The sequence below is a fragment of the Natator depressus genome, chromosome 1 (assembly GCF_965152275.1).
Source record: "Natator depressus isolate rNatDep1 chromosome 1, rNatDep2.hap1, whole genome shotgun sequence".
NCBI classification, from domain to species: Eukaryota; Metazoa; Chordata; order Testudines; family Cheloniidae; genus Natator; species Natator depressus.
Genome location: NC_134234.1, coordinates 271,973,276 through 271,981,605, shown reverse-complemented (window position 1 = coordinate 271,981,605; position 8,330 = coordinate 271,973,276).

Here is an 8,330-nt window from a genome sequence, read left to right as displayed (position 1 = left end):
ATTGACAGTGCATTGCATTGCATGTGTGTGAAAAATTCTTTGCTTCCTCTCCCTCCTGTTCAGATCCTCAGTAGAGGCCAACCACAACCCCACACAGATATGTTATAATGTAGATATATTGCCATTTCTGAGGTGAGATCTATTTGATAAATTGAGCCATGTGCTGCATTTATTGTATCTTTGACTTTTCACCCTCTTTCTTTCTCTCCCCACTAATTCATCTCCCCTTGGACTTATCTGAACATCCCAAGAGCCCTCAGCCGCTTCAAACAGAGGAGTCAACACACCATAGAAATGTTCCTTTCTTCTCCCTGTAAATGTAGGGTTCCCCACCCCCCACGACCAAAAAAGTTAGCCTTTGCCTCAGGCCAAGCACATACAAGATTCAGAAATGGGCCATTGACATGTATTCACTATCTAAAAATGTCCTTTAACTCACAACATTTCAGGGAAAAAAACTGAGAACTCAACCATCAGGAAGAAGGATTCTCAGCTTCCCACTGGGACCCAGCAATCACTTCCAGCTCTGGGAGGGCAAAAAGTATTAAATTTTAAATTTCTGACATTTCAGTGTCTAGCAAAGCTACTCTAGGTTATTTTGTAGGATACTGTCTTTTCCATCTCATTTTGCCTAGAATAAGAGCTATAGTCCAATTTGAAGGGGAGAGAAATAAATATGACTAACGGATCTGACAAGTTCAGTTCCATTAGAATTTTTAAAGAAATTTCCTTTGGGCTTGCTTTCCACCTTCAAATCAAACTGTTTACTAGCAGGCATACCCTGGGAAACTGAGTTTAAGCATAAAATTGAGAATATTCACAGAAAGCAAGCATTCACACCTGAAATTATTATCTAAGAGTTGCATTCATTCATGCAGGGAGAAGAGAACATATGTATCTTTGTCAGAAAAACACCAGTTTTAACTAGTGAAAGCTTAACTGTTCCAGAATGGGCTACAAACAGAATAATTCATACTGGCAAATAATTCTGAAGAATAAATATGATTCAGAAGGAAAAACCATAAAGTAAAAACCACTTCATTGTTCTTGGAGCGGACAATTTCAATTTAAAATAAGGATTATATTATTCCCTTGGCACGTTTCACCAGGACCCATATTTACCAGTAAACAGCTAAATGTTATGCAACATCTAAACATTTTGAAATAGGTAAATTGAGGATAACCATGCTATAAACACAAGTTTTATACATTAAAAAATAGAAGATCCTGGTTACAGTGATTGGACCAATTTTACATTTCCTCATAAATGGCTGGTTATTAATAGAATATAGATTATAGTGTTTGTTGACCAATCATTCTAATCAGTATCTCCTTTTTTAATGCATAGAATTTGTGTTTATAGCATGGTATTTCTGAGTTTACATATGTACAACATCTAACCATTGACAAAATTTGATGTTTTAAAATAGAACATGCATTAAATATCTAAGTTCAACCTTTCAACCCAAGAGGGAGGCTTTTAAGAACAAGGTAAGCAAACAGAAGTTGAGAATAAGAGTGCATCCTTATGTACACATTTAACTTGAGGCACAGTGACAGTCTCAGCTGGCGTAAATTTCCAGGGCTCCATTGACGTCTACCCCACAGTTTAGTCCCATTAAAGTAAAGTGCAACATGTAAAGTGCATAAAGTGAAATATGTACTTACGTCTCTGCAGGATCAGGCCTATGGGATTGATCCTGTGCCCACTAAGTCAATGGTAAAATTTCCATTGATTTCAGCAGAGCAGAATCAGGCACTAAGGCCCAGATCCTCAAAGGTAATTAAATTTCAGTGGGAGTTAGGTGTCTAAAACCCTTTGAGGATCTGACCCTAAATGATAATACAATATTCTTAGTTAATAGGAACTCAAGACTATTAGACAAACTCCAAATTTCTTTTCTTGGCCTCCCAAAATACAAATTCTACCTGCTTTTGCAGTATTTATATACACTTATATTGTTCTGGAAGCAACTACACATCTGCCTGGGCAGAAAATTCATGCTAGGAGTATGAATAATCCAAATGCGGCATGCTGAGTTGGGACTCTAGTAAAACGTTTGGCCCACAAACCTGACCCTGATCACCCCCATTGGGTCATTACATGGGGGAGACTTACAAAACTTGACTTTGAAGTTTTGGACAACCAGGACGGGGGTAGCAGAACTGCAACTTGCAGTTCTGCTATGGCTTTTTAGATCCTCCAGGTAAGCCAGCTTTTGATCTATTACATATAATGCAATTTTATGCTTAAAACAGAAATGTGACACTCCCTCCCCCACCCAAGTAAAGCTCGACCGGTCTCTATTTTGCATTCTTTGCCTATATTTGTGGAAGCCTGTTCCTAAGATATACAATCAAAATCCACAATTGACAAACCTTCATGGTATTTTTGTAATTGCACATGCACAGTTTACGGTATTTTTAATAAGAACAATTATAGCGATACATTAACCGCAAGGACACAGAAATGGAGACAAATCTGAACGGAAACTACAGAAATTAATCTCCTGAAATTTCTATATGTTGACAGAGCTATTAAAAGACATCAGATCAGATCTGGCTCCTAAGTTAGGTAAAAAAATAAGGACAACACAAATATTTTCATGGTTTTTGAATTTTTAAAAATCCCAGTGGAAACATTTCTCAGCACAAACATTCCCCTGCAGCAAGTACAATCCAAAAAAAAAAAAAAAAGTAGGACGGTTACTGAATAAAAGTCTGAAAATACAAAGGTTTAGAAAGTGATAGTAAAGAAAAACTGATAGTGATTGTATTCGTTTAAACTTAGGAAAATGTAGCAAATAGCATAATATCACTTCTACAAAAATAGTGAAACTCAAGATAGCTCAAGGGAAGAGAGATAATCAGAAACCTATAAGGGCTATAATAATAGTACTTGGCTTTTACACAACACTTTTCTTCAATGGATCTCAAAGCAAAGCATTTTACAAAGGATGTCAGCATCCCTATCCCCATTTTTCAGATGGAGAAACTGAGGCAGAGAGAGGGAATGTGACTTAGCCCAAAGATCACTCAGAAGGCCAGTGGCAGATCCAGAAAGAGAAGCCAGCTTTCATGAGTCTAAATTGGTTCAGGGCAACAAGAGTTTAAACTACATATTTTTAATGAGATCTACTGGGATAGAGCCACAGGTTGCCCATTAATATTAGCGTAGAACATGCAGGTATATTATTTCTAACCAGATGTAAACATTTAACTCTGCAAGTACAAGAGAGTACTCTGTCCAGAGACAGAGAGGAGGAGATTAGAGGATCAGACAGTTGGTAATGGGATATGGAGCTTTTCATTTCTAGGTCACTGATTCAAAACCAGACTGAAAGACGTTACTATCTGAAGGCTGTATAATGACATATGTGAAAAGAGTTTGAGGGTTGCTGTTCCCTTGTTCTTAATGAGCAATTGTCTACATCACAGTTAATATTAATTATTCTTCTCATTGGTAGTCTCAGCACATAAAAATAAAGGATTAAATTGACTTAGTTCCTGGCTGGCCTTCTACTTCTAAAGATGGTTCTTCTAGGACAGGGTTGAAGCACCATAACAGCACCACATAGGAAGGCTTGTGCTTCCTCTGCTCGCACTTTCATCTGGCCTGTGAACAGAACACTTCAATCTCAAGTGTTATCACTCCAGTGCATTTCCCTACCACCAAATTCATCAAAGAACAAAATCAGAGAGGAGATTGGAGAGGAACAAGAAAAGTTCAAAAGAATGAGATTCATTGCAAGATCAAGAGCCCTCAAGAGTGGAAGATTGAGAAGACCTATGACCAGTGATCCTGAAGATGTTAAATCTATAGTTAAGGGTGTGCTCTTAAGGTTAACGTTTCCATAACAAAACTTGCCATTCCGTATTAAATGCTCCAGGGTCGATGATCATGCACAAGTACAAGAGAAATGCCAGTGCTAAGTTAGAAATAGAAAAGAGACCAACACCTGAAACTGAAGTAGCCATCCAAGGTCCCGAACAGGGGACAGGCACTGGTGTTGACCGAATTCAAGCAGGAGGCAGGAATTGAAATTCTTATTGAGCAGTTAACAAAACTCTAATGAAACAGAGGTGTGGGAGTGGGGACTTGGAAAGACTAAGAAAGCACAAACAAAAAATGACCATAGAGGTCCTTCTGGTGCAGCCATGTGCTTTGGTGAAAGTCTATCAGGAAAAGGGAAGAAAGGGAGCCATGCAGTGCTATACAGAACTGCACAACTTGTAAGGCAGTGCTTCTGAAGCATAAGGTTTAGACTTTTGCTGGAGTGTAGAAACAGTCTTATTTAACTTGCTGCAACTCTTTTGCCCCCAAGAGGTCAAAACACTACACCAAGAGACTAACTGAGAAAAAGTGTGGTATTGCTATCTGAGTATCCACACAACAAGCTACTGTACCATAGCATTTCATTCATAAAACAATAGTTAAGAGCATGTTCAAGCTATAATTAAGGGTGTGTTCTTAAGGTTAATTTTCCATAACAAAAATTCCCATTGCAAAAGTTTCAAGCTGAAACTTGATGCACCAGTTCAGTGCCCAAGAGATGTTTGATGTTCTCAAAATACGAGTGACATGAAGATATAGAGACTGTGTCTCCACTGTGATGTAAGCTAGCGTAGGTGTAATGGAACAAGTTATACCATTTAAGTAGTTCAGAACTCAGTGAAGAGTCTAAATTTGCAACACAGCTGATGGCCTGCCCCACAAACAAGAGTTTGAATCGTAATCTCAGGCTACATCTACACTTACGATGGTGTGTAGAGTACATAACCTGAATGTGCCTCCAGCACAGGTATAAATAGCATGTAGGCAGTGAGGCACTGCTTAGGTGAGTAGAGTAAAGAAACTCCAGAACCACCACAGGGAAAGGCTCTGGCAGCTCTCATTGCCTGAGTCTGCTCCAGTGTGGACACAGCCTGCTTTTCACTGAGGTATGTAGCTACATGTACTTTACACACTGCTGCCAGGATGGCATAGACAGTAAGATATATCCTAGTGGTGCCAACACAAGGCCATGTGCCACTAGCAAATCTAACATGATTACTGTATGCCAAGTGTAACTCTGCAACTGTTAGCAACAGTGCTGGTCCAATGCCTGGATAAACAAGGAGGGTTCTGCAGTTGGGTTTTCAACCCACTCAAGTAAAACCTTACTGCAACAGAAACAGTTCAATTAAATCAAAACTGGAGAACTGGAGGAGCAGATGGAGCTCAAATCCCAAATATGACAGATCTCAGTGAAAGCTGAAAGGAAGCGGATATCTCAAAATATCAGATCCTGACAACTAAATCTGTAACAAGAGAAAGCACGTGGAATGTACTATTTGCACAATATGGGAAAGCTGGCACAAATTATATGAGAAATGAAAAAAATACCGTCTGAACATACTTGGCATTAGTGAGATGAGAGGGTCAGGGAGTAGCAAGATTGTGTCTAATGGTGCTACTTAGACTCAGCACGAGAAATGCACAAAAGAGGTGTAGCAATTATACTCAATAATGCCACAGCAAAGGGCACATCTCAGTAAGAACCAGACCATCACAGGTGATGCTCCTCAGGACTCTCAGGGACAGATGTTAAAAAATGCAGACAAGACATGATAGAAAGAATATTGCCATTCCATATTAAGCTCTCCAGAGTTGATGATCATGCACAAGTACAAGAGAAATGCCAGTGCTAAGTTAGAAATAGAAAAGAGACCAACACCTGAAAATGAAGTCGCCATCCAAGGTTCCAAACAGAGCACAGGCACTGGTGTTGACAGAATTCAAGCAGGGGGCAGGAACTGAGCAGTTAACAAAACTCTGATGAAGTACAGGTGAAAGAACAAGTGTCACAAGAGTGGCATTGCCAAAAAAGGGTTATCTTCCTCAGTACATGCACTGTAGATATATTGTACTGCTATCAATCCTGGGCAAAGTATTGGCTACCATATGCTGAAAAGAATGAAGGTGGCAGTGGATGAAATAATACAAGAAGAACAGGTTGGGTTCCATCCAGGTAGATCATGTTGTGAACTGATATTCACTCTGACATATCATTGAAAAAGCCATTGCATGGCAAAAATGCATCTTAATCAATTTTACCGACTTAAGGTATTCAGTAGCGTCCACAGAGAGACCCTGTGGAATAGGGCTAGGAGCTATGGGATACCAGACAAGCTGAGCAACATAAAAAGGAATTTATATGATAGAAGTGGCATTGCAGTAAGATTGGATAAAGCATGGGTGGCTGGAGTTAGACAAAGGTATGTGTTTCACCAATCCTCTTTGCATTAGTAACAGACTGGGTGATGAAGGGGGCAACAAGAGACATTGTGGATGGTGTAAGATGGGTTAGTGGAGATGTTACACATCTTTACTTTGCCATCAGCATTAGTTTACTAAGTGTGGTGTGGAAAGGAATGGTTTCTACTTCCGATGTAAAAGAACAGGAAGCAACAAAAATTGTATTGACAACAAATACAGAGAAAACCAAGATTATAAGGATGGGAAACTGGAAGACAGATGTAAAAGAGGTACATGTATGGAAAAGAAATTGAACAGGTAAAAGCATTCTACTACCCAGAGAGTGTGATGACATTTGAAGGTGGCTGTGATAACGATATTCATGTGAGATTAAGAAAAGCAAACAACATTTTGGAGGGTGGAACAACATCTAGTCACACAGAGGTCTCCACCTCAAACTAAACATCAGATTATCCTATGTGATTGTACTGACCCAGCTATTGTATGGAGCAGAGACTTGGCCAATGACAGTGGATAACAAAGAAGAGATTGGAGGCTGCCCATCACAGATGGCTGAGATTGAAGCTACACATTTCACGGAAACACAAAACAAATAATGCAAAAGTAAAGGAGCCGACAGAGCAGGATATGATAGAATATATCAAAGAAAGAAGGCTTGGGTGGTTGGAACTTATACGCCATATGGAAGATGGGAGACATGCTAAAAACAAACACTGAATTGGGTGCCTGAGAAAGGAAAGGAAAGAGAAAGATTTGCTTCAGTGCATGTCAATGGATTTTTACTCACCCTATAAGGAAGATTTAGTGTACTGCAAACATTTTAGGGCCTAGACTAAGATTTAAAGGGGGTGATGTTAGCACATGATAACTAACAACCTTTAAAAGTCTAATGGAGACAAGGCAGCATATAAAATGGTTGAGTTAAAGCCTAAAAGGGAGCTTCTGCTTTAACTTGACCAGTTTAATATGTCTTGTAATATACACTGCCTTGTCTCCATTAGACTTTTAAAAGGTGTTAGATGGATCTCCTCGGATGTTAAGAGAAAAACTTCGTATGTTAGGCTAACTAAGGGACTTCTTAGGCCCCTATTACTGGAATATCTGAGCATCTCTCATTCTTCACTGTAAACAGCCTCACAAGACCCCTATGCTGTAGGGAAGTACTATTATCCACATTTTACTGAGGGAGAACGGAGAGGTTAAGTGACTTGACCAAGATCATGCTGGAAGTCTGTAGCAAGCAAGGAATTGAACCCATGTCTGCTGAATTCCAGTTTAGCAACATAATTACTGTCCAATCCTTTGTCTCCCTAGGCTAAAACTCCATAATTCAGCAATCACCTAGCAGGAGGTTAGTTCCAAATCGGAATGAAAACAAAAAAAAGTTTCAAAATTTTCTGCAAAGGAAAATTCCAGAGGAATTTTGTGGCAAAATATATGTCAATTTTGCCTTTTAAAAGTAATTTAACATAGAATACAAAATAAATAAAAAAAGTAATTTTGAAACAAAAATCCCTGATTTTGTAGGGCATTTTGTTCTATGTAACCACATATTCTGATCAAATATGATTCTGTCAAAGGTTTTCTGATTGGCTCTATAAGAACTAGATATGCATATTGGTGGCATATTGGTCCCTTTGGATTTTAAATTTCTTCAAAGGAATTCCACTTGTTTCAATGTTTGTTTTTTGTTTGCTTGGTTACTAACTGTGTTATACATATACAAATAAAGTTATATATGTATATACGGATTTGGGTGTGTTCCTAGGAGGGGGGTTGGGGGGAGGAAGGAAGAGCCTTGACCAAAAAAATACAAAAGAGTGAATCAACTGCTGCTTATGAATCATACCCTAAGAAAGGCCAAATGTATAAGAAACTATCTTACAGTTTGAAAACCTATTTTTGTTAATTGATTAGCATTTTTTCAGTAGTTTTGGTGAACAATTTTCAGCCCTAACTGTTCACAAACTGATCAGTTCAAATATTTGGCATTTGTTTCACCTGGTACACCTAAATCATAAGTTATTATTCCTGTTCCTCAATTAGATGTCTAGAAAGTTTTATGTGGAAG